The sequence below is a fragment of the Ahaetulla prasina genome, chromosome 1 (genome assembly GCF_028640845.1).
Source record: "Ahaetulla prasina isolate Xishuangbanna chromosome 1, ASM2864084v1, whole genome shotgun sequence".
In the NCBI taxonomy this organism is placed as follows: domain Eukaryota; kingdom Metazoa; phylum Chordata; class Lepidosauria; order Squamata; family Colubridae; genus Ahaetulla; species Ahaetulla prasina.
In genome coordinates, this window is record NC_080539.1 from 255,494,738 (window position 1) to 255,522,644 (window position 27,907).

General features: G+C 43.2%; 1 pseudogene; it reads right to left on the reverse strand.

Annotated features, from left to right (window-relative positions):
• Nucleotides 1–10,582: 10,582 nt before the first annotated feature.
• On the reverse strand, nt 10,583–21,802 carry LOC131184052 (membrane-spanning 4-domains subfamily A member 15-like; annotated as a pseudogene).
• Between the last annotated feature and the right edge of the window lie 6,105 nt (nt 21,803–27,907).

Below are 27,907 nucleotides of genomic sequence, written 5' to 3' on the forward strand. Positions count from 1 at the left end.
AAATAAATAAATAAATAAATAAATAAATAAATAAATAAATAAATAAATAAATAAATAAATAAATAAATAAATAAATAAATAAATAAATAAATAAATAAATAAATAAATAAATAAATAAATAAATAAATAAATAAATAAATAAATAAATAAATAAATAAATAAATAAATAAATAAATAAATAAATAAATAAATAAATAAATAAATAAATAAATAAATAAATAAATAAATAAATAAATAAATAAATAAATAAATAAATAAATAAATAAATAAATAAATAAATAAATAAATAAATAAATAAATAAATAAATAAATAAATAAATAAATAAATAAATAAATAAATAAATAAATAAATAAATAAATAAATAAATAAATAAATAAATAAATAAATAAATAAATAAATAAATAAATAAATAAATAAATAAATAAATAAATAAATAAATAAATAAATAAATAAATAAATAAATAAATAAATAAATAAATAAATAAATAAATAAATAAATAAATAAATAAATAAATAAATAAATAAATAAATAAATAAATAAATAAATAAATAAATAAATAAATAAATAAATAAATAAATAAATAAATAAATAAATAAATAAATAAATAAATAAATAAATAAATAAATAAATAAATAAATAAATAAATAAATAAATAAATAAATAAATAAATAAATAAATAAATAAATAAATAAATAAATAAATAAATAAATAAATAAATAAATAAATAAATAAATAAATAAATAAATAAATAAATAATATTCTCATGATTTATTCACAAAAGCTATCAGATTATTAACTTATTTTAACAGTTTAAAGGCCCGAAGAAAATGCATTTCCCTCCATGGGAGGTTCTTTTTTTGCTTTCTGAAATGGCTTTTACTAGCACTGCTATGAACTGATACAGGTACCAATAAAGAAAAATATTCAGGGGTGAAATAAGGGGACCTTGATTCTCTCGGAGCTTGGTTGTTTTTCTGCAGATGTTTTACTACCCAAATAATAAACCTGCACAAATGATGTTACCTAGTTTGAGTAATGGAACATCTGCAAGAAAACAACCAAGCTAGAGAGCACCATGGACCCCAAGAAAGGTATCTCTGTATGATGATTTAGCTTCTTACAATATTTTTAGAGTTCTTCTGTTTTGTCAGGTCCAATCATATTCACCCCCTTCAGTCTTTGTTCTGTCCCATCTTCTCCCTCTCAAATTAATCTAAAGCATTTCGGAAAGGTTGAGAGTATGTTTGTTATCGGTACAAAAGGAAGCCAATTGTCATTTCTGCAGAACAAGGGACAGGCGTGGTTTTCTGACTCACCACAAAACTTGCCAATGCAGAATGTTGGTACATGGTTGGTTATTCAATTGTTTCCAACTGATTTTTTTCAAAGGCCTTTGTAGTGCTGATAGAACCCCTTTATTAGCACATCTATATGTGGAGATCTTAGGTAGTATATGGTAGTCATGAATTCAGTTGTTTGTCTGACATTTAAAAATAATGTTATTTTTTTTTTAAATTGTAGTGTTGGGAGAAAATGTGATCAAGTGACAGATACTTTAAATTAATGTAGTCAACTACTAAAATAATAATAGTTAGAACTCAGCCCTCTAAAATGGAGACATCAACTTCTGCATCACTGAATTATAAAGAGACCACACAAACTTTGTTATATTCATGACATTCACTCTCTAGCAAAACAGAAGCTGGGAAAACTTCATGTCATCTAATTATTCATATGCAGAAGCAAATAAATCACAGGGCGTTGGATCAAAATTCAAGCCTTCGCTAGTTATAAAGCTTATTGGGTAACATGAGTTGCCAATTTTTCTCACCAATTTTTCAGGATAATAGTAAAGAAACAAGCAAAAGGTCAGGTCGGGTGGAATGCAGATATAAAGAAAAAAAATAGACAATCTTCTTTACATTCTTTAACAATGAAAACTGCTAAAGCTATTATTGATCCCCAGTGGCCCATTTTGCTCCCGGGGGGTTGCGGGAGGCCGAGTGCTCCCTGTCACACCCCATGGCCATACCTACGATGGGCACGCCCACCGAGGTGATCATTAGGGCAGAGAACCGGTTGTTAAATTATTTGAATCCCACCACTGTGTAAGAGACACCCCTGGTCAGATGTGGCATTGTGCTTAGTATGGCTTCTGGATCTCTAAAATCAATTTTAGCTTTGCAATTGTGGTAGCATGCAGACCTCTATACCTACCCTTCGTGTCAGTGATGGGTTTCAAATTTTTACTACCGGTTCTCCAGAACAGGTCAGAACCTGCTGAAACCCACCTCTGCTTTGTGTCCTGGTCATTATACACTTGACCTCATGGCAGCATGACAATGTTGCCAGTTTCTGGGCAAGAATTTGTACATATTTTAATCTTGTATTTTTATGTCATATTACCTTATTTTAATTGTGATGCTTCTGACACGAATAAACAAGCTTTTAAAGAAGCAAAAGTTTTATGAATAGACAAGTACCAAATAAAGAGTCCAGTATGGCAGTATGCACTGCGGACGAGTTAATGGGCTAATAAATTCACTTGTTGGCTACTTAATTCCAAAAGCGACAGTTTGAGCCCTAGTGGCGCAGTGGTTAGAATGCAGTATTGCAGGCTAACTGCTCACAGCTGGGAGTTCAAACTTGATCGGCTCAAGGTTGACTCAGCCTTCCAGGAGTCCCCATGCCCCATTTTGGCTCCTGGGTAAGTGCAGGAGGCCTACTAGGCCCAAAATGGGACATGGGGACGTGCAGAATGCCCCTCCCCCAGTGGCCCATTTTGCTCCCGGGGTTGCGGGAGGCCGAGTGCTCCCTGTCACACCCCATGGCCATACCTACGATGGGCACGCCCACCGAGGTGATCATTAGGGCAGAGAACCGGTTGTTAAATTATTTGAATCCCACCACTGTGTAAGAGACACCCCTGGTCAGATGTGGCATTGTGCTTAGTATGGCTTCTGGATCTCTAAAATCAATTTTAGCTTTGCAATTGTGGTAGCATGCAGACCTCTATACCTACCCTTCGTGTCAGTGATGGGTTTCAAATTTTTACTACCGGTTCTCCAGAACAGGTCAGAACCTGCTGAAACCCACCTCTGCTTTGTGTCCTGGTCATTATACACTTGACCTCATGGCAGCATGACAATGTTGCCAGTTTCTGGGCAAGAATTTGTACATATTTTTATCTTGTATTTTTTATGTCATATTACCTTATTTTAATTGTGATGCTTCTGACACGAATAAACAAGCTTTTAAAGAAGCAAAAGTTTTATGAATAGACAAGTACCAAATAAAGAGTCCAGTATGGCAGTATGCACTGCGGACGAGTTAATGGGCTAATAAATTCACTTGTTGGCTACTTAATTCCAAAAGCGACAGTTTGAGCCCTAGTGGCGCAGTGGTTAGAATGCAGTATTGCAGGCTAACTGCTCACAGCTGGGAGTTCAAACTTGATCGGCTCAAGGTTGACTCAGCCTTCCAGGAGTCCCCATGCGCCCCATTTTGGCTCCTGGGTAAGTGCAGGGAGGCCTACTAGGCCCAAAATGGGACATGGGGACGTGCAGAATGCCCCTCCCCCCCAGTGGCCCATTTTTGCTCCCGGGGGGTTGCGGGAGGCCGAGTGCTCCCTGTCACACCCCATGGCCATACCTACGATGGGCACGCCCACCGAGGTGATCATTAGGGCAGAGAACCGGTTGTTAAATTATTTGAATCCCACCACTGTGTAAGAGACACCCCTGGTCAGATGTGGCATTGTGCTTAGTATGGCTTCTGGATCTCTAAAATCAATTTTAGCTTTGCAATTGTGGTAGCATGCAGACCTCTATACCTACCCTTCGTGTCAGTGATGGGTTTCAAATTTTTACTACCGGTTCTGTGGGCGTGGCTTGGTGGGCGTGGCTTGGTGGGCGTGGCTGGGTGGGCGTGGCCAACTCGATGTCACTCACGTGGAGTGGCACCTCACCAGCCTCTACTCACCCCTCCCCTCCCAGCCACTCCTTGCCTCCCCAGGCTCCTTAGGGCCCCAACAGGAAGCAGTTGTTGGAACTAAGCAGCCACCACAAGAAAGAGTTGGCAAACAGTGGCTCAGTTCAAATTGGATCTGACCAAGAGGGGGGCTCAGTAGAAGCACCTCAATGAGGACTAGGAGCATAGGCTTTCCAAGCAGAGGCCAGGTACCGGCACCTGGTGGTCAGCCAGTTCCAGCCAGTTCCAGGCCATGATTCAGTCCCACTGGAACAAGGCCCTCTGGATCTTCGCCACCAGTGGCACTTCATTCTAGCCTTTGCCCAAAGCCCCATACCAGGAGGCTGAAGCGGATTGCAAGTTAGAATTTCTGCCCCCCCTCCGACCCACACAAAAAGACCCCAAAGTGGGAGACTCTCTTGCAACCATTCATTGCATGTATCCGGCCCAGGGACCATAGTTTGAGGACCCCTGATTTAGTGCAATATAAAAAATGCAAATAATTTTTCTGCGGACCACCAAAATTTTCTCTCGGACCACCAGTGGTCCACAGACCACCAATTGGTGACCACTGCCCCAGAACCACTTACAATCATTCAGATAAATTCTGATTTGCAGCTGTTGCTTTGGAAGAGCTCTGTTTCAATGTGTGGTATCTCCTGAATCTAATAAACTGGTATGCATAATTTATCCTTGAGTCAACTCCGTAAATAATAAAGGCATCAAATATCTAATTCTTATTGCCAGTCCCTTTCCTGCCCATTGTTGCCCCTGTTCTGATTTACTCTTGAATGCTATTGCCCTGGCTTCTAAAAATCCCACCTGTTACAGACTGGTTTTCTCCTCTGACTTTGCTGCCATCCATTTTCAGCATATCATCAGTCAATAAGGAAAACATCCATCACTCAGGGTGCCACAACACTCTCAGTTTGGGCATCTCTCAAATTAAATGTAAGGCAAAATAAAGATGCATATGAAAAGATATTACGTACTAATAGCCCAAGCACTACTAATCTTCTGAAAAGAGGAAGATAGCTCATGCCACGATTAAATGTATCTTGCAAGGCAGAAGATCTGAAACACACAAGATGAAGCCACCGTTTCTGCCAGGTTAAGGGTAGAGAGATTAAACCATACTACAAATAGATTTATTTTACTTATTTATCAACTGTAGATACTGCCCACCTCACTGTCAAAGTAAATGATCTTGTAGATGACCTGCACTCTGTCAAGGACCTTGGAGTACTCATCTCTAAAGATGTAAATGCCAGAGCCCACTGTAACAACATTGCCAAAAAGGCACTAAGAGTTGTTAACCTAATCTTGCGTAGCTTCTTCTCTGGTAATATTGTACTACTAACTAGAGAATACAAAACATTTGCTAGACCAATTCTCAAATACAGCTCATCTGTCTGGAACCCGCACTGCATATCAGACATTAATACAATTAAGAGAGTCCAGAAATATTTCACGAGAAGAGTCCTCCACTTCTCTGCTCCCAACAGAATACCTTATGCCACCAGACTTGAAATTTTGGGCTTAGACAACTTAGAACTATGTCACCTTCTGTGACCTAAGCATAGTACATAAAATTATCTGTTACAATATCCTACCTGTCAATGACTACTTCAGCTTCAACCACAACAATATACGAGCAAATAACAGATACAAACCTAAGGTAAACCGTTCCAAACTAGACTGCAGAAAATACGACTTCAGTAACACAGTTGTCAATGCCTGGAATGCACTACCTGACTCTGTAGTTTCTTCCCCAAACCCCCAAAATTTTAACCTTAGACTGTCTACTATCGACCTCACTCCATTCCTAAGAGGTCTGTAAGGGACGTGCATAAGTGCACCAATGTGCCTACAGTCCCTGTCTTAATGTCCCTTTTTATTCGTATCCTTTTCATGTATTTAAAATTATGTTTATACTGTTATCTGTTATCTGATATATGCTTGACAAAATAAATAGATGATAGATAGATAGATAGATAGATAGATAGATAGATAGATAGATAGATAGATAGATAGATAGATAGATGTAATTTGCTTGCCCTCCAATAGGAAACATAGAGGATCTGTTTTCCTCTATGAAGAGGAAAGTAATGGAAGAGAGTGTCTAGGGAGATTCTCAGTCATCCAGGTCATGGTTGTTCAAAAGGTGCTTTCTCAAGGGACAATTGGACTTTCTTGTTTTCCTGTGAAGACATTTAGTTTTTCATCCAAGAAACTTATTCAGCTCTGACTGGGGAATGGAAGGATTTATAATCCTTGCAGACAGCTGGTCATTCCATCCTTTTAGAGAGTTGTTGAGGCCACGTCCACTAAGCCACGCCCACCAAGCCACATCACACCCACCAAGCCACATCACACCCACCAAGCCACATCACACCCACCAAGCCACATCACACCCACCAAGCCACATCACACCCACCAAGCCACATCACACCCACCAAGCCACATCACACCCACCAAGCCACATCACACCCACCAAGCCACATCACACCCACCAAGCCACATCACACCCACCAAGCCACATCACACCCACCAAGCCACACCCACAGAACTGGTAGTAAAAAATTTGAAACCCACCACTGAAGTCAACCTATTTTCATAATTCCACTTGCTTGCATGCCACAGCATATCCATTTCTGAATTTTGTTTCAGATTTCCAAATCCAGTTTTTGTGGACTAGGGTGAAATGAAGACTAGCTAGACTTTTACTACTGTCATATTTGTGCTGCAGTGGGGGCCAGTCGACATTGTTTGGCTGACGGCACCCTGAGGAGTCCCTCCCTGTGAGAACGCACCAGTCGTTGGGAGATAGAGGACGGCAGTAGACGGGCCCGTAAGTATCCCGGTCCTAAGCCATGGACTGCTTCAAAGGTAGTAACCAATACCTTGAAGCGCACCCGGAAGATAACAGGTAGCCAGTGCAGTCTGCGCAGGATAGGTGTTACATGGGAGCTTCGAACTGCTCCCTCAATAACCCGCGCAGCCGCATTCTGGACTAACTGGAGTCTCCGGGTACTCTTCAAGGGGAGCCCCATGTAGAGTGCATTGCAATAGTCCAAGCGAGAAGTAACGAGAGCATGAGTGACCGTGCATAGGGCATCCCGGTCCAGGAAGGGGCGCAACTGGCGGATCAGGCGAACCTGATAAAAAGCTCTCCTGGAGACGGTTGTCAGATGGTCTTCAAAGGACAACCGTCCATCCAGGAGCACACCCAAGTTGCGCACCCTTCCCATCGGGGCCAGTGACTCGCCCCCAACAGTCAGCCGCATATGGTCTCCTTGCCTTGGGCAGGGGATTGAACTAGAAGAGTGGCTCCCAACCTTTTGGCCACCAGGGACCTGTTCCATAGAGAAAGCTTTTTCCGCGGACTGGACTGCGGGTGGTTTTGCATGCTGCCTGCATACTGTGGATGGGACTTCAATTTGTTTGTGTGGCCTGGTTGCTGACATGCTGAGGATCGGTGCCGATCCATGAGCTGGGTGTTGGAGGCCCCTGGAGTAGAAGGCCTTCCAACCTCTGAGTCTATGATTCTATGGTTCTAATTTATACAGTCCTTAAGGAGCCTTTTTTAAAATGGAAATCAACCAGAGGTGGGTTTCAGCACATTCTGACCAGTTCTGGAGAACCGTTAGCAGAAATTTTGAGTAGTTTGGAGAATCGGTAGTAAAAATTCTGACTGGCTCCACCCCCATCTATTCTCTGCCTCCCAATTCCCAGCTGATTGGGAAGAAAATAGATTTTATATACCTTGAGGCTGTTTTTGGATGAGGAGGAGGAAAAGCAGGGGTGAAATCTAAAAATTTTCCCTACCGGTTCTCTGGGTGTGGCTTAATTGGTGGGCGTGGCTTGGTGGTCAGATGACTGGGTGGGTGTGGCCAATAACAATAAATAATAAAAATAATAAATAAAGTATACAAAACAGTAAGAGGTACCAAAAAACCAACTTTCACACTTTACACACACACAACACAACACAACTGACTCACACACAATGTAAAAGCAGCTGTACTTCATCCAAAATGGCCCCTGCAACAAGCAGGAACCTCATAAAGTGACAAAAAGCTCAAAAACCAACTTTCACACTTTACACACACACACACCACACAACACAACACAACTGACTCACACACACAAAATGCCACATACAGCTTTGTGAGATTTTGTGTGTTTGTGTAATTAGAGTGAAACACTACAGAAACACACCAAATCTCAGAAAGCTGCACAAATATTTTATTTTATTATTTTATTTTATTTATATTTTTTAGATCAGGGGTCTCCAACCTTAGTAACTTTAAGGTTTGTGGACTTCAATTCCCAGAGTTCCTCAGCCAGCAAAGCAGTTGCTGACTGAGCAGATGGATTCCAGGCAGGCAGTTGTTAGCTGATGCATGGATTCCCCAGCCGGAACTGAGCAGTTAATTAGGTAAATGCCTTATCGCAGCCCAGAACTTCTTAAAGGAGGTTTTCTACAAGCTCCTGTGGGAGCGCACAGGTCGGTGGGAGGCTTCTTTGTGGCAGTAGGCGGTCCCGTAATTTGTATCCTTATCCTGTATTCATAATCATGTTTATACTTTTATCTGTTATCTTATACGTGTTTGACAAATAAATAATAATAATAATAATAATAATAAAATAATAAAATAATAATAACAGTTCCTGCTTCAGCTGTCCATCGAATGTATCACAACAGCCTCTGCAAAGGATCTCATTTACTCTCCAAATAAAAGTTGTGCAGAGGCACACAAAAAATGCTTCAATTCATTGTGCAAATCTGAAGTCACTACTTTTATCCACAGCCAGTATATACATAAACAGGATTATTTTTGTTAAGTTCGGGAAGTAACGAGGCTGGAGACCAGGGTAGTGACAACAGCTCTTTAATATAGGGTGAACCCAGCAACAGGCTGGGGGAAAAACCTCTCCTTTTATACAGTTCTGCAGGAGGCTTCGTCCAATCAGCAACGTGCTGATTTCCCGCTCAAATATTTAAAGGTACAACTGTTAATACATAACACTCCTCCCCTCCCAGAAAACACTTTGTCTCTATTTACATATTTATTTATTGCATTTGTATACCGCCCTTCTCCCAAAGGACTCAAGGCGGTTGACAGCCAATTTAAAAGATACAATAAATACACATTAAAAAACAGACTAAAAATTTATATAAATAATGGCCAAAATATTAAAAAACTAACTAATACAAAAACTAAAACCCCATTTAAAATTACTTAATCAGGCTAGCCCAGCTCGATGGAATAAAAGATCTTCAACTCACGACGGAAAGTCCGAAGGTCGGGGAGTTAGCGAAGCCCCGGAGGCAGCTCGTTCCAGAGGGCAGGAGCCCCCACAGAGAAGGCCCTACCCCTGGGGTCGCCAGTCGACATTGTTTCACCGACGGCACCCCAAAGAGGCCCTCCCTGTGGGAGCGCACAGGTCGGTGGGAGGCTTCTTTGTGGCAGTAGGCGGTCCCGTAATTTGTATCCTTATCCTGTATTCATAATCATGTTTATACTTTTATCTGTTATCTTATACGTGTTTGACAAATAAATAAATAATAAAATAATAATAACAGTTCCTGCTTCAGCTGTCCATGGAATGTATCACAACAGCCTCTGCAAAGGATCTCATTTACTCTCCAAATAAAAGTTGTGCAGAGGCACACAAAAAATGCTTCAATTCATTGTGCAAATCTGAAGTCACTACTTTTATCCACAGCCAGTATATACATAAACAGGATTATTTTTGTTAAGTTCGGGAAGTAACGAGGCTGGAGACCAGGGTAGTGACAACAGCTCTTTAATATAGGGTGAACCCAGCAACAGGCTGGGGGAAAAACCTCTCCTTTTATACAGTTCTGCAGGAGGCTTCGTCCAATCAGCAACGTGCTGATTTCCCGCTCAAATATTTAAAGGTACAACTGTTAATACATAACACTCCTCCCCTCCCAGAAAACACTTTGTCTCTATTTACATATTTATTTACATGTTATTTTTCGACGTAGTCACGCAAATAACCTGGGCGTCTCCTAGTTCTTTCTGACCTGCGCGGTTCAGTTCTGGGTGGTGTTTTGAGCTGGTCGGAGGGGCTGTTTTCTCCTCCCAGCTCTTTCTCTGAGCCATCGGGCCCGGATTATTGGCCGACTCTTTTCTTGGCCGAAGAGGTTGTTAAAAAAATTTTTTTAAAGGCTCTGACGATCTCAGCTGAGCCACGGGATCCTCAAAGCCTTTTTTTTTTCCTTTTAAAGGCAAGTTTTTGGCTGAAGAAAAACTGCTTTTAAAAGTAAAAAACAAAAACCTCTGCTGATGATGCGGTTCAGGAAAGGCAGGGGGCGGGGCCAGGGATTTTTGCTACCAGTCCTCCAAACCACCAGCCACCATCGCTACCAGATCGGGTGAGCCGGTCCGAACCGGGAGCATTTCACCCCTGAGGAAAAGACTAGCTTTATACCAGCAGAGCTAATGATGACTTACTCACATCAGGTGTAAATCTTACTCATTTGGCAGGATAAGGTAAAGATAATTTCATGGGGAAATTGGCATCAACAGAATATGGTTAAGGCAGTGGTGAAACCCAAATATTTTTACTACCGGTTCTGTGGGCATGGCTTGGTGGCCGTGGTGTGGCTTTGTGGGAGTGGCAGGGGAAGGATATTGCAAAATCTTCATTCCCACCCCACTCTGGGGCCAGCCCAGAGGTGGTATTTGCCTGTTCTCTGAACTGCTCAAAATTTCTGCTACTGGTTCTCCAGAACCTGTCAGAACCTGCTGGATTTCATCCCTGGGTTAAGGGCAGCAATGTGATTTAGATTCAGCCAGTCTAAGATGTTAAGTTCGGGAAGTAACGAGGCTGGAGACCAGGGTAGTGACAACAGCTCTTTAATATAGGGTGAACCCAGCAACAGGCTGGGGGAAAAACCTCTCCTTTTATACAGTTCTGCAGGAGGCTTCGTCCAATCAGCAACGTGCTGATTTCCCGCTCAAATATTTAAAGGTACAACTGTTAATACATAACACTCCTCCCCTCCCAGAAAACACTTTGTCTCTATTTACATATTTATTTACATGTTATTTTTCGACGTAGTCACGCAAATAACCTGGGCGTCTCCTAGTTCTTTCTGACCTGCGCGGTTCAGTTCTGGGTGGTGTTTTGAGCTGGTCGGAGGGGCTGTTTTCTCCTCCCAGCTCTTTCTCTGAGCCATCGGGCTCCGGATTATTGGCCGACTCTTTTTCTTGGCCATCCGGCCTTGGATTAATTTTGGAATTTTCCCTGCTGCTTCCTTCGGGGACCTGATGGCGTCGCTGGAACTCTGGGACCTCAGCTAAGTCTTGCGCCTCCCCCGGGTCATTGTCAGCTGTGGATTCAAAGTGGTATTGGTCATTACCTGTCTCTATTGGTTTGGTTTGGTCAGTTATTCGTTTCCTTAACTGATCTATGTGGCGCCGCCACACTCGGTTGTCTGGTAGCTCTACCACGTACGATTTTGGGCCTGTTATCTTTGTTACTTGTCCTGCGACCCAACTCGGGCCGTCCCCATAGTTTCGGGCCCACACCCGGTCGCCTATGCTCAGTTCTCTTGTCTTTTCTAGTTCCCCCTTGTAACCCTCGGGTGTGTAATGGGGGTTCAAACGGTCAAGTGGGCACCGGAGTTTCCGTCCCATTAGCAATTCGGCTGGGCTTTTCCCAGTGGCTGTGCTTGGGGTTCTGTGCTGGACGGCTAGGAAAAAGTCTATTTTCGTTTGCCAGTCACCTGGCTGGAGCCTGGACAATGCCTCCTTAGCGCTCCGGACGGAACGCTCTGCAAGGCCATTCGACGCAGGGTGGAAAGGCGCAGAGAGGGCATGTCGGATGCCTTCCTCTGCCAGGTACTCTTCAAACTGGGCTGCCGTGAATTGGGGCCCATTGTCGGACACCAGAGTGTCCGGCAACCCGTGAGTTGCGAATAGGTGGCGCAGGGTTGCGATTACTGCCTCGGCCGTGGTGGACTTCATGAGTATGATCTCCAACCATTTGGAATATGCGTCCACCACCACTAGGAACGTTTGGCCGTGAAAGGGGCCAGCAAAGTCAATGTGGATTCTTGACCAAGGCCCTTGGGGCTTTTCCCATTCTCTGACAGGGGCTGTTGGGGGTAGCGGTCTGGACTCTTGGCAAGCTTGGCATTTCCCTACCCTCTCAGCAATCTCTGCGTCCATGAGTGGCCACCATACATAGCTTCTAGCTAACCCTTCATCCTTACGATGCCTGGGTGACCTCGTGGAGGAGGTCCAATACCTTGCCCTTAACTTAACAGGAATTATTACACGATCACCCCATAACAGGCACCCCTTGAGCCGAGAGCTCATCTCGTTTCTTAACAAATTCTTTGAACTGCTCGCCCGCGCAGCGGGCCACCCTCTCTGTACCCAACCGAGTACAGTCCTTAACACAATGTCGGTATGATGCCCGAGCCACTTCCTTCGATGTGACTGGGCCAGAGTCCAACGAGTCAATAAGGAGGATGGGTGTCCCGGAGTGGGGTCTTCGGTCGCCCCTGGCAGTGGGCATCGGCTCAACGCGCCTGCATGCCCCACTTCCTTGATGTGACTGGGCCAGAGTCCAACGAGTCAATAAGGAGGATGGGTGTCCCGGAGTGGGGTCTTCGGTCGCCCCTGGCAGTGGGCATCGGCTCAACGCGTCTGCATGCCCCACTTCCTTTCCCGGTCGATGCTGCAGCTTGTACGAATAAGCGGCTAAAAATATAGTCCATCGGGTCAAGCGTGGCGAAAGTGCCACAGGCGTTGGGCGGTCGCCAGCCAGTAATCCTAGTAGCGGTCTGTGGTCAGTCACGATTTCAAAATTCCGCCCAAAGACATACTCATGGAATTTTTTGACCCCTGATACAATGGCTAGTGCTTCTTTGTCTAATTGGCTGTAGTTCCTCTCTGGGGAGGACATCGTTCTAGAGTAGAACGCTATAGGGGCTTCTGTGCCGTTTGGAAGTCTATGGCTGAGTACAGCCCCCACCCCATAAGGGGATGCATCGCAAACCAGCACTAGGGGTAGTGAGTCGTGGTATTGGATGAGCAGGCTATCACTTGAGAGCAGGTTCTTTACTGCTTCAAAAGCCCTATTTTCTGACTTTCCCCAAGACCAAACAGTATTTTTCCCTAAGAGCCTATGCAGCGGTTCCGCAACGGTTGCTTTGTTCTTTAAAAAGACCGCGTAAAAATTAACCAATCCCAGGAATGCCTGCAGCTCTGCTTTGTTTTTGGGCGCTGGAGCCTTCCTAATTGCCTTAACCTTGCTCTCAGTAGGGTGAATTCCTTTCTTGTCTATCCGGTAGCCCAAGAAATCGACCGATTCGACCCCTATCTGGCATTTATTTGTCTTGACTTTTAACCCGGCTGTCCGGAAAATGCTCAAGACCTTTCTTAAACGCTCCCCCAATTCCTCCATGTTTTCCCCTGAAATTAGGACATCATCGAAGTAGGGAACTACCCCTGGGAGCCCTTGCAGTAGTCGTTCCATCAGGTTTTGGAACAGCCCTGGTGCCACACTAACCCCAAATTGCAATCGGGTGCACTTGAAGGCCCCCCTGTGTGTCACAATCGTTTGGGCTTCAGCTGTGCGGGCGTCTACTGGCAGTTGTTGGTAGGCTTGGGCCAAGTCTAACTTTGCAAAGACTTGCCCTTGCCCCAAAGAGTGCAATAAGTGTTGCACTACGGGAACCGGGTACGCGCTTTTCTGTAAGGCTTTGTTAAGCGTCGCCTTGTAGTCAGCGCAAATTCTAATTGACCCGTCCGGTTTGATGGGGGTGACGATTGGCGTCTCCCACTTTGCGTGATCGACTGGCACCAAAATCCCCTGATTTATGAGCTTGTCCAGCTCCTTATCGATTTTTGGTTTTAGGGCAAAAGGGACTCTCCTCGCCTTAAGCCTAATGGGGGCTACCTGGGGGTCTAGGTTGAATGAAATAGGGGTCCCCTTGTACTTGCCCAGGCAGTCCTTGAAGACATCTTCGAACTCGTTAAAGAGAATGTCTTTCAAATTGCAGTCACTTCTGTAGATGCCAGTCACTCCCATGCCCAGGGCACGAAACCAGTCTAGTCCCAACAGACTGGGCAGAGTTCCTTCGACGATCGTGATGGGCAGGGTCTTCTTGTGAGGGCCGTACTCGACTCGGACGGAGGTGGTCCCTCGAACAGGATGCGATCTCCCTGGTAGTCGTGGACTCGTAGTCGTTGTGCTTGCAGGTGGCGCTTCGCGACGGACGGCAGCGACTTCGCCAAAGTGTCCCAGGACATGATGGTGATCGCTGATCCCGTGTCCACTTCAAGCCGGCACCGCACTCCCTCTATTTTTGGCCTGGTGAAGATCTTCTTCTCCACTTTGGTCGAGGCGCGGCCTATGACCACCGTTGTTTGGTTGGAATCCGCGCCTTTTTTGTTTGAGCCAATCGCGGGTCGCCTTGCCGATTCCGCGCTCTGATTGGCCGATTTGAATTTTCGGCGGGAAGGTTGGGCCGCTCGACAAACTTGAGCTAGGTGCCCTTTCTTCCCACACCGCCGACATATCGCATCTTTAAATTTGCAGCGTTGCCGCTGGTGTTGACCCCCGCAGCTTCCGCATTCATCTCGGTCCCCTTTGTCGCTGCGCGGCAGACCCCTTCCTCGTCCTCACCGTCGGATTCGGTCTGAACCTCCTCCTGGTGTACCGGGGTTGCCTTCGCGCTCGCCTTTGGGGAACCGGCTTCTGTAGCGTCTCTGCCGCTTGGGATGACATCTCATGTGCTCTGGCTTCGTCCAGAGCGTTGGCCAGCGTTAGGTTGCTCTTTGCTAGCAGCCGCCGCCAGAACGGATGTCTTTGACCCCTCGGATGAGTTGCTCGAGGAGCACCTCGTCTAGATCACGGTATCCGCAGTCCTTGGACGCTCTTCTCAGGGCGGCCATGTAATCACCGATAGACTCGCCCTCCATCTGTCTTCGCTCCCCGAATTCAAACCGCCGCACATATTTAGACGGTGTTGGGGCAAAGTGGTTCCTTAGCAAAGTCTGTAAGGTTGGCCACGACACCGACTGCAACGGTGTTGGCTCTGCCAGGGCTTCCGCGATGTCAATGACCTCCGGACCGCAGTGGCTTAAGAAATAAGCCCTTTTTCGGTTGTCGGGAACTCCGTGCAGTTCGTTGGCTTCTAGGAAACTTTCGAAACGGGTCATATACGTCCCCCATTTCTCCTTAGCCGGGTCGAACGGTGCGGGTGGAGTGTAACTGGCCATCTCGCCTTTTCTGCCCTGGATTTGCTGGGTTCGGGTCTATCGTGCTTCAGCTCGGTTCTGGTTCTCCTCAGCCTCGAGATCCCACCTTCGTCGCCAATGTTAAGTTCGGGAAGTAACGAGGCTGGAGACCAGGGTAGTGACAACAGCTCTTTAATATAGGGTGAACCCAGCAACAGGCTGGGGGAAAAACCTCTCCTTTTATACAGTTCTGCAGGAGGCTTCGTCCAATCAGCAACGTGCTGATTTCCCGCTCAAATATTTAAAGGTACAACTGTTAATACATAACATAAGATATATTGTTTCCCCTCCTCAATAAGGATGCAGCAAGATCTATTTTCTTTACCCAACTTCTTTCCAATCATCTATCAGGCTAGAAAGGAGAAAAACCCTGGATGGGATACTTTTATGATTTAACACTCATAAGAAAGCAAGGGACAGCACTTTACAAAATGCTAAAATATCAAGCCAGGTATCCCAGGTATCGGTATCATTCTAAATTGTCCACACTTCAGAATTTACCTATTTCAGTTTTCTAAAATTGGGTAGCAAATGCAAAGAAGGGATGAGGGGGCAGGAAAACCTGGTATCAATTTCAATATGTGCAGCTGTATTCTATACTATATAGAATTGTCAAGCACTCTTTTGTTTTGTGTGAGCACTCAAGCCCTACTGTAAAATAACGAAATGTTTACAGCGACATAGACAAACGATATGTTTAAAACACATTTACCATTTTTTTAAAAAATCTATCCCCCTACCCACCAAAAAAACCCACAAAAACTGAAGAAAGAAGAACTCTACAAACTCCTACACACTTTTTATCTCGATGACCAGAAGATTGCTTGCCCTTATTTAACAAATAAATATATATTTTAAAAAGTCAAATGAAATAGAACACCTGCCTTTGGGACTGAGACTTATTTAAGGAAAGATTTCAAACAAAAGCCAAAGTGTCTGGGATATCTCGACTACATACATAATTTCCTTCTAGATTCTGCACGTGAAGCCAAAATTTAAGAAGAGATCCGTTTACTTACAATTACAATTGTAGCGTTATATACAGGAATAGTGCTGATGATCATCTCGCACATACAGAAGATGATACCAATTAATGCCATTATAGCACTTGTGATGTTCAGTCCTACACTAGATTTCACCTGAAACAGCAATACACCAGAAAGAGAGAAATTACAATTACAGTATCAGCATAAATCTTATTAAATGCAAAGCATAAAAACAATTAGACCAACTATGGTAAAAACAGTGACAGAATTCAATCTGTGTGTGTGTTTAAGAACACATAACCAGCCAATGGTGAAACCAGACAACATCCACTAAAATCATAGATATCAAACAGCAGCAACAACAGAGTTTTTCACAGTGGAAAAGCAACTGCCACAATTCCTTTGAGGGCTTTTCTGACACTGTCAAATTCCTTCTTTCTGTTTCTGGATGTCAGCCTCCATTGAAGGCCAGGTGGTTAATAGTGACAGGAAAATCGGTAAGGATTATTCACTGTTAACATTTTGGTTAAAGAAATCACACACTGTTTATTCTAGGAAACAATGCACTCTAAGCATTAAATGTTAATGTAAATGCTCTTTTAGCTATACATTACAGAGAGATGGAAATGGAGAAATCCTTGGAGCCAGTAGTGAGAATTCTGAACAGTTAAAAATTGCTCTGTATTTAGTTCTCCCGTCAGGAATGTAGTATTTTTCTATCAAGATTGTCATTTTTCTTTTGAATCCACACCGTGTTCCTTTACAAGACAAAAACATTTCTATGTTGCTATGGACCAGGATGGATAAAAATCGATGATTTTTTTAAAAAAAAAATCTGATTTTTTAAAAATTTAAATCAGTTTTTTTTTATTTTTATCAAATTTGTTTCAATAAAATGTTTTCGGAGTAAAATCTATCTAAAAAGTTTTCTATTTAAGATACATTAATAATTTAGCTTATTCAGCATGAAATGAATGCTCCAACACTGAAAATTTTTAAGAAAATGTTGGATAACCATCTGTCTGAGATGGTGTAGGGTTTCCTGCCTGGGCAAGGGGTTGGACTAGAAGGCCTCCAAGGTCCCTTCCAACTCTGTTGTTATTATTATTATTAAACAGAGCTTACTTATGTAGCATGAGGCTATATATTCTGCAATATTGGGATTGTCAGTGAGTCAACAGCAGGTGAGAAGAGGAGCTGCTGCAGGACAGAGATGACAGTTGCTCTTTAAAAATTATGATTTAAATCGACTTGATTTAAATCAAATCCACCCTGCCATGAACACATTTTAAATCAAGGGGGGAGAGAAAGCAAGCTCTTTGCAGGAGGGCTACCATCAGCCAGTGGTGGGTTGCTATTGGTTCGCCTGGTTTGGGCGAACCAGTAGCAGCGGTGGTGGGAGACTCTGCCCACCCGCCCAGACATCATCAAATACGATCTGCGCATGTGCAGAAGCTTCACGTGTGAGCGAACCGGTAGCAAAGATAAGTGAAACCCACCCCTGCCATCAGTTCTCTCTTTGATTCCCAGGAAGATTCCCACACTTGTTGCATACTTTTACTCCTAACACGCTAAGCTGCTTCCTAAGTTTTCTTTCATGTAGGAACACTTTTGAAACAGGAACAATGTTAAATGCTCTTTTCAGCAATACAACATTACAGAGAGGCTACCAGAGAGATGGGAATGGAGAAACCATTGGACCCAATAGTAAGAGTACTGAAAATTTAAAAATTGCTCTTTTCAGTTCTCCCGTTTAAGGAATGTTTAAGGAATTTCTATCAAGATGGCCATTTTTCTTCTCTTGAATCCACACTGTGTTCCCTTACAAGACAAAAACATTTCTATGTTCCATGAACCCACTTTAAATCAAGATGGTGATAGAGAAAGCAAGGCCTTTCCAGGAGGGCTACTATCAGCTCTCTCTTTGAGTCCCAGGAGGATTCCCACACTTGTTCCATACTTTTACTCCTAACATGCTGAGCTGCTTCCTAATGTTCCTTTTATGTAGGAACACTTTTGAAACAGGAACCTCTATCAAAATGGAGGAAGAAGAGGAAAAGGAAGAGGAGGAGGAGGCAGCAGGTCTGGTTCAAGACTAGAGAAATCAAGAAGACACCCCTTTGCTCAGGACTAGCACCATTACTATCAGCAACTAAGGAAGCTCTGGTAGAACAAGCCCCCACATCATGGTCATTGACTCTCTCAGGCTTCTCTCATTTTTGTCATGGAACTGATAGGACCTGCAGTGTGGCACATAAGGAAGGGAACTTGGCAAGAAGCCCGTCATAAAATGGGGACCAGGGGAGGCTCAAATTCTGAATGGTTGAACATTCTCTACTATTGACATAGAACTTTCAGTGGAGGGTTGGAAGAAAAAGTTGAGCAAAGAAGGAAGTGGGGTGGCTTTTCTTTCCTAAATGTTGATTTAAGACTGAACAGTATCTGAAGAGAATTGTCTCAATAAAAGGTCCCGAGTGCTTACAAAAAGATAGCATAAAGGAAATTAAAATGCTACATAGATTTCTCACCAAACCAGGACTTGGATAGTTCACAGCTGCTACACATAGTGATCCAGTAGAAATGAACTATGGTAAAAGAAACAGGAAAACATTCATTTTGGTCCACTGGAAATATCAACAGAAAAAAATTCAGAAAAATCTGGCACTCATGAGAAGCCAGATATGCTCCAGTGCAAACAGGACTTTTATAGGTATCCCTTAGCCATTACTACCATGGTGCATGACTCAACAAAAATGTGCACATACTTACTAATATCCCTCCCCAAAAGGGGTAACCTCCAATTGTAGACAAGGTAAAATAGTAAACAGAAAACAGCTGATCGAGGCAGCCCCAAAGCCAATGTGGAGCAAACCAATCATGATTTGGATGGCCTATGGAAGGAAAACACACAAAATAAGACCAATTCTCTGAATCTGGGAAAGACGAACGTGCTAGTTTGTTAGCACCCCAAGAAAGACATTATTTCTATCCATCTTTGAAAGGTCCTTCAAAGGGATTGGGGTTTTTAAGCTTGCACTGCAGGTGCTGATCCAAGGCCTGGTTTCCTATGGTGAAAAATCCAAATGGGGAGAAGGGGCAGTTTGGGACATCATTGTCACAATGTACCAGACATTTATGGACATCTAGTCCATAATCTGGACTAGATCCAGATTATGATCTAGTTTGACCTATAGTGAGACTGCTCTTGTCAGGAAGAAGGTCTATAAGAATATCATGATGGGCCTTTGAGAGAAAAATATCACCTCTCACTACAGACTCCTCTACAGGAAGAAGTTAATCACGGTCACAAGCAGAAAGTGACTTCAGCCGGCTTGGGCTGGAGCCAATCCATGACCAGGTTCTTCTGGAGAAATTCTCAACAATTGCACTTCTCAGAAGGGAGGGAGAAAAAGAGACCTGGCTGAAACCTTGGCTGAGCTCCACATTCTCAATTAAAGAATAGGGAAAAGGAATGCATATCCGAATCAAAATGTTTTGTAGAAACACAAATGAAACTACCAGGAAGAACCAAGGTTTCTGGAGTATATTCCAGAACCAGACAACAGCCATGCCAAGTTCCAGAACTTCAACATGGGGCTCTCAAGTCTCTACATAGCTCTAAAACCTTAATGGATTCAAACAGGCACATAGAAACGCATGTGTACCCCAAGCACTTTGGGCTCAGCATTGAAGAATCTCTCCAAAGGACCCTTTTGTGGAACTTGTTGAGGAGCATTGTTGGAAATTCCAAGTTGCTGAGCTCCATACTGAGGATATGGAATTGCTCCAGATGCCTGAAGAGCAACCGTGGGCAATCCAGGGGCTGTTTGGATTATGTTCACTCCATTAGAGGGGATGACAATTATGGTTCCACTGGCCATTCTTGCTGGAAGTGTTGCCACAGTTAAATTACCTGAAAACAAACAAGTGAGGAAAAGTTCATATCTTAAGATCAAGGAGGCAAATTCTGGTGCTTCTCATTACTCTCACTTTGTGAGATAATATTTGCCTGCAGTAAAACTGAAGAAGATTGCCAGAAGGGTTCAGGGCAGGGGTGAAATGCTCCTGGTTCGGACTGGATCGGCTGATCCGGTAGTGATGGCAGTGGATGGTTCAGAGAACCGGCAGCAAAAATCCCTGACCCTCCCACCCATGCCCACTCAATTGCCCGGTCGCCCGCTTGCCGCTTCTTTTACAAAATGCTTTTAAAAGGTAAAAAACAAAGGCTTTGATGATCACAGCTGAGCCACGCGATCATCAGAGCCTTTTTTTTACTTTTAAAAGCATTTTTGTTACAAGCTATTCCGGCTAATAGGTTGTAAAAAATGCTTTTAAAAGTAAAAAAACACATCACACGCCACAGCTGATCACCCCCCGCGCAGTTCTACGTATCCCATATCTTCTTTTGTCATGCACTGTGCACATGTGCACCTCACATTTGGTGCATCATGTGCACGCACAGCATGCATGCACAGCCAGCAAATGATTCAGATTTCACCACTGGTTCAGGAAGCAGGGTAATAAAAAAATACAACTTTCTCTGGGATAAAAATGTTTCCTATCCCGACAGTTCAGCCAGAACCAAAGAAGCTTCTTGCTTGAGAAGCAAAATGTTTTCAAGGGAGAAAACCCCAAAAAAACTCCAGTTGCCTTTTGAAAAGCACCTTTGGGACAACCATGACCTGAAGGATTGAGAATCTCCATAGATATCAGGGAGAAAAGGCTAATCAGAACATGGAGAACATACATATTAAATTTTTCAACACAAAACGATTCTTTCTCATCTTAGCACCACCTCAGATCCATGTAGCTAAATGGCATTTTTCATTCGGGCAAGGTTTTATTGTCCTTGCCCTCTTGTCCTGTTACTGTCAGATGGATCTAAGGCATCAGGCATGGATGATCATGCTGATTGACACCTTCCAGCAAGTTCATTCTGATTTGGACATAAATTACTGGGAAGGGCACAAGAACAGGGATCTGTATCCCACTTTTGCTTCATTGATGTGGGGAGGTTTCTTATCAGAAAACAACCAGCCTGAGGTTTCTAAGAAAACTCCGGATAACCCCAGAAAGCAGGGAAGCAATTCAGTAAAATCCCAACTGCTATCGACATCTAATAAGGCTCCGGATTTTTTAAACTCTGACTCAATAGCCCAAATTAATCCCACCATTTAGGATTTGTACAGATCTTAAGAGGAAGCTTCTTCCTTCCTGAGCTGTATTAATGAGAAGTCAATGTTAAAATCGACCCATCCACCTTCCGTTGAACGGTGAACTTGGAACGTTGAATTTGTGTAAGTTTACACGGCGCCTTTGCGCGTATTGGGCACTTTCATCAGGGCAAGATTGATTGCAAACTCTTTCCTGTCCGCTAATTCTCCCCTGAAATCTTCCCACCTAGAAGACCTGCGCTGGCTGCATGGCTGGAAGATCGCGGGTCACGGGTGGATAGCTGCAGGGGAAAACCGGCAGGGACAGGATGGTCCACTTATTAATTCCATATCATTTTTTAAAAAAGTAATCAGAAACTACTCACGACAACCTCTCAAGACGAAGTACACGAAAGCCCCAAGAAAAACGGAAGTACCTTAACGGGAACAAGTGGAGGACGGGCTTCCCCGACTACTAAAAGTGGGGGGATTTACTCATAGCTTAATCGAGGACTCCAGATAAAAACTTCTTTCTTGCCCCTTTAATTGTAGCAATAAATAAAAGTTTGGGGCCGGGAATCTTTTGCTTCTTCAGAAATGAGAGGAAAATTATCCAAGTTTTTAAAGTCCTGTTATTCCCAGACTAAAAAGAAGCACTGAAATTAAACTCATCCCTCTATCGTCTCTTTCGCGTTTCTCTTTCTTCCAAAGGACGCAAGTCCCACGCTTGGAGGAGCTCATTTTCAACCCCTCGGAGACTTCCACAATCTTTGCAGGAATCGCCAGAAATAAAAAGGGGACGCGGATTGCGATCACAGCCTCCCCATTCCCCACCTCAGCCCCTAGCTTTTTAAGTAGCCCTCTTCCAGCGGAGGATTTTGTTTTCCCTCTCCTTTCCCTCCACTGGCGTTTTCTGTCGCTTTCGAGTTGCTCTTTTTAGCGCTTGTACAGGCAAAGCCGCACCCGCGTGAAGGGGAGGCTGGAGGGACTCGATCGCAGCCTCCGATTGCGCTCCTTGCGAAACTCTCCCTGGAAACCTCAGAGGCCGCTGAAACATCTGGGCCGCATCGTCTACCCAATAAGCAGATGCCGGAAATCCTCTCCATGTATTAGCAAAGTTAAGATGGGTAAATCTATTATGTTTCCTTTTTCACATTTAAACTGAACATTTGCTTTTTGGTTGATTCTTCCATACTATACATTTCCTCTCTATTGGAGAGACCCCCTTCTTGCATGTTACACGGGAGCGCCCTCTAGAGTCCTGATCGTCCTATTGCTGTTTGTATTGGCTTTTTACGAACGTCTATAGGGGTGTGGAGACCAAGTCGCTTCAATGCTATAAAAGGTGTTTCAGAGGGGGAGATGGCAATGAGATAGGCTATTCCCAGATTTCATGTTTTTAAAAAGCAGCTTGCCGTTATTTCTTCTAGATCTCTTCTAGATACCAAGATAATTTCCCTGTATTGTGATTGGTTTTTCAGTCTTTCGTTCAATTCCTAGCAGTTCATTTCAAGGGGAAATTAGACAAGGGTTTCAATCAATGGGATGATAACCAGCTGTGAGCGTGGCAGGTCCAGTTAGCTGACACAATATAATTCTGAATTTAAGAAAAAGCTAGAGGAAACCCAAAATGTTTTGGATGAAATACAAATGTGAGTTAAATAATTCACTAGGGAAAATAAATCTGTCAAGAAATTAAGATTTTATAGTAACAGTTCTCCCTAAGAGATGTAGGAATTTAGCACCACCCCCCTCCTAGAAGAATGAAATATTTTAGAAAATATTTAAAAGGCAGAATATATTTCCCTGGATGAGAAATGGAGAAACATGTTTTAAAGACAAAGCAGCTTCCTGACTCCCCCCCACCTTTGTCAATGGGCCATTAAAGCCTCAACCAAGCTCACTCATTTCCCCCCACCTTTGTCAACCATCATTTGCAACACAATAGAACAGAAACTCACCACATGGCAAGGCTCAGGCAAGCTTGAGGGACAACCTACAATGTTAGCTAAGACCCCCACCCCCTGGGAGTCTGACAGCCAATCGGGGTACTCTTCCTGTGCCCCAGAAAGTTCAAAGCTCAGAAAAAGCATAAAACCAGGGAGCACACAGGATCTCAGCCTTTTTCTGTTCAGGAACTCAAGCCATGTGATCCTGACCACCATTAAACCATCTTTCCAAGCAGTCTCCATGTTTCCAGTGTCTTTGTCCCCACTTGGAACTGAACCCAGATGGATATTTCTTCCAACAGAGAATTGGAAATTAAATTGAATTATACAAAACACAGACATTTTCAATTTGTGAATAAACCAAGGAAATGGTTATCTTATAAGCTGCAAAGAAAAAGAAAACTTTGAAAATACAAGAGGGAGATAATGTATTGATGAACAACGTAGCTAAATTATCAATATTTAATTTATATAACGGACATATTATTGCATTGGAGGAAACAACTGAGTATCAGAAATATTAATTCAGAGTAAAGAAAAAAAGAGAGAGATAAAGGCAAAAGTGCAGAAAGAAAAGATAAAAAGAGAAGACAAAAGCTTCCTATTTTCTGTGCAGACAAAATTATCTCTGATACAAAAAATGTCATTTTTTTCTACTATCTATTTTTCTTCTAATTTTCAAAAAGTGTAGTCGCAAGTTCATTTTAGGAGTCCTGATAGCATAGTGGTTAAAGTTCAGTATCGCAGCCAAACTCTACCCAGCGTCTGCAGTTTGATCCTAGTGGGGCTCAAGATTGATTCAGCCTTCCATCCTTCCAGGGGCCAGGAGGATGAGGACTCAGATTGTTGGGGGCAATATGCAAATAATGCTTCAACATTGTAAACCACCCAAAGAATACTGTAAAGCACTAAAGGAGATATATAAGCCTAAATACTCTTGCTAATGTTAGTTTTCCTGTTTCATGCAAAGTTTCTAAGAAGTTTGCAGTCTGTCCAGTCCTTTCTCTAATCAAGGAAGTCAATTTAGCCTTGTCTGCAAGTTCCATCATTTTCACCAACCATTCCTCTATTGTGGCTTATGTTAAACCAACGGTTCTCAAACTGTGGGTCGTGGCCCCGTTGGGGGTTGAATGACGATTTTCCAGGGGTCGCCTAAGACCATCGGAAATATGGGAAGTATACTTGCGAGTCGAAGAATCGCGCTCCAATGGTTGACTCCACAAGCCAGCTGCAGGCTCTTCAAATCGCTAGCCGAATTCGGCTTCAGGCGCGATGAATTAAAAAAGAGAGAAATCTTTGCTCTGATGTCTCCCTCTCAGGCCAGCTGCAATCACTCCCAATCGCTAGCCTAATCTGGCTTCAGGCACGATAATCTTAATAGGGGAGGAGTCTCCGCTTTAATGCCTCCGTCCTCAAGGCAATCGCAAGCAGTTCAGATCGCTAGCCAATACGGCTTCAGGTGTGATAAATTCAAAACGAAAATAATTTTATGGTTGGGGTTGCCACATTGTGGGGAATTGTATTAAAAGGGTCGCCACATCATGGGGAATTGTATTAAAGGGGTTGCAGCACTATAAATGTTGAGAACCACTGTGTTAAACCTTCCCACTTTTGAGCACATTATAATCTCACTGAAACTGTCATATATAAAAACAAAATTCCCTGACTTCTTTCTTTCTGTCTGCTCATCCTGAAAAAAATCATCTGGTTTTAATTGTACCTCAATATTTAAAAATCTTCTGAATTTGTGTGGCATAGAGGAATCAGGAAGATGATAAAAGATCTGTTCTGTTTTCCTCCCCCCAATACTCCCAGCAAAGAGTCAGTCAGAGGCCTCCTTTTCTCCTTTTATTTACATAGATAAATGTCCTGGCCACGTCTACCCACGGGCCTGCCAAGTTTCTGGAGATAACGAGGAAATTATAGATAAGGCCAGAATTACTCACGAATATATTCTTCCCTCCATTGATACAGTTTGCCCGCGCAAATTCATTGCTTTGTCCAAGACAAAAAACCAGGAAGTCCCGCCTCCTATTTATAGTCTCTGCAGATGTCACTGCATGACAATTATGACTTGGCTTTATCCCAATGCTGCTTCTGCTGCGCGCGCCGGTCACGTCTGCGCAGTCTTGCATCACTCCAAAACTGTTCTTGGGGCGTTGCCAAATCAGAAGAAGGCTCCAGAGAATCAGGCCTTGCCGGCCCCTCCTCCTCCCTTTGAGTGGGTGCCAGGGAGGGAAAGAGCTCAAGAGAAGCAGGGCTTGCCAGGTCTTCTCCCTCACTTTCTGAATCATCCGAGTCCAGGAGTCCGGGTCCAGGAACCTGGCTCACAACAAGATCACATGAGACCACTGAAATCTCATGAGAGTTGGCAAACTCAAGCACATTTTTAAAAAATCAATTTCACTTTTATTTTAGAAGCCACAATTGACATTCTAGTGTGGATAAATGCCCAGATGCCATCTCTCCCTGCATTAGAAGCTATCAATGGAAGGTAATATTAACATAGATGGTCAGAGGGACATAGTTTTCACTAAGCTGTCATTCAAGCTGAGCGACTGAACCAGCTTACTTCATAGGGACATATCCTGAGGATGTTTCACATCCTTTCCCTCAGTTGGGGAGATGGTTCAAGGTATACCAATAGGATTTGCTCCCTGTGCATAGTTGCTCCCTAATTGCAACTGTCGTGACAATATATTGCAGGGAAAAATTCTTAATTGTTCCCTCTAATCTGGGGAGGAGGAGGAGGAGGTGGTGGTGGTGGTTCTGGTTCTGAATGAGGGCTGGCGGGGTGATTTAGTTATCGTTCAACCTTAGTGATCTTGGAATAACCAGACTGTCCATCCATTGCAGAAACCATGGCCCACTTCATGGAGTGCTGTGTCTACAGAGGTCTGGCTCTACTACTTTTTCTGACTCTAACAGAAAGACCACTGGGCAGAAACCTGGTCACAAGGAATGCCTCACAGGGTGACCTGCCTATTGGGCCTTTTCCCCCTATCCAGAGCTGACAGGTCATTTTAAAGAGGGCTTGACCTATCACTAGCACAGCCTCAAGAGTGGTAGAGCAGTAAAGAATTATCTTCCTAGAGCCAAACCACAGAGCAACTGGCCTGCCAGAAACTAAAACTGTGCTGATGGGAGGTAGCCAGCAATTCTGGTTTTTACTTTTCTACAATCTTGGTGGGGCTGCTCTTCTTCTGGGATCATGTCTATCCACCATTACAACCGCAGATGCCCCCGGAGGGAAATCAGCAGCCATCCTATCAGTGAAGCAATGCAAATTGTGCATATAACAAGGGCTGTGATAAGGGAAGTTGGAAAACATGGCAGAAAGCCAATGGTAGCTGCCCTCAGCTATGGCCTGGAAATGTGAGGGAGGCTGTATTACACAGATGAGTCCTTAAAGAATGGTTTCAAGAAGTCTTTGAGGCAAAGCCAGGAAGCTGTGTGGATGTGCTCATTCTCTCCTTAAGCAATCTCCTTGTGCTCAGGGTGAGGTAGTGTCTTCCAGCACTCAAGCTACAAGCAGTCCTCACCAGTGATGGAAAAGCAACCATCCCATTTACGGCCTTTAAGGATGGATAAAGCAAAGGAAAGCTGAAGAACATAAATACAATTGTGGTTTCACTTAGAAACCACTTTGCTTAATGATTGACAATTCCAAGAGTGGCTGCCAAAGAAAGACTCTCGGTATAACTACATTGCTATTAAACTATCTCAATAAATATAGTTTGAGTAGATGCTCTTTATGTTGCTGTCTATGGAGTTGATAGAGTTAAATCAAGTGAGATATTTGAACTTTATCTTTATTTAGCAAATTTCTCTCATACTCAGAAGATTCACCCTGCACCCATATACTATAAGGGGGGAAAACTATTTTTATTTTATTTTATTTTATTTATTTGTCACAACAGTATATATAAGCATAAGCATGAAATAACTATACGATATATACGCATATATATAAGCATAAGTATGTAATAACTATATGAAATTGGATACAAAGGGAACATTAGGACAGGAACGGTAGGCACGCTTGTGCTCTTACGCACGCCCCTTATATCCAAATATAACTATCCAAATATTTTGGCATCAAAGCAAAGCACCAAGTTGTATCTGTGATACAAGCCTCATATCTTAGGACTGAAATTTTAGAAAATCTTACTGGAAGCCTTGAGTATCAGTTTTTGTCTTCTTCCAATCTCCCGTCTTATTCCATCATCTTCCATCTGCTTGGATATGTTGGGTATGATGTGTATGATGTGGTATGGGGTGGGGTGGCACTGGTTAAGATATAGTTTATTACCTCTATCCCTATTCAAGCACACTGAGGAATCAGCAGAAATCTTCCTCTCAGAAATTGTCATCCACAGAGATCCTTCACAGGATCTTATGTTTAGACAACATAAAGGCCCCAGAAGTGGTCCTGAATCTGTCTACCTTTCTTAATATAAATCTGGGAAAGCTGAGCTGAAAGAGAATAAGAAGTCTGGCTCCAAGGGTTGATTTGTCCAAAGAAAAGGGGGTGGGACTCCAGTAGGATTAGGAATA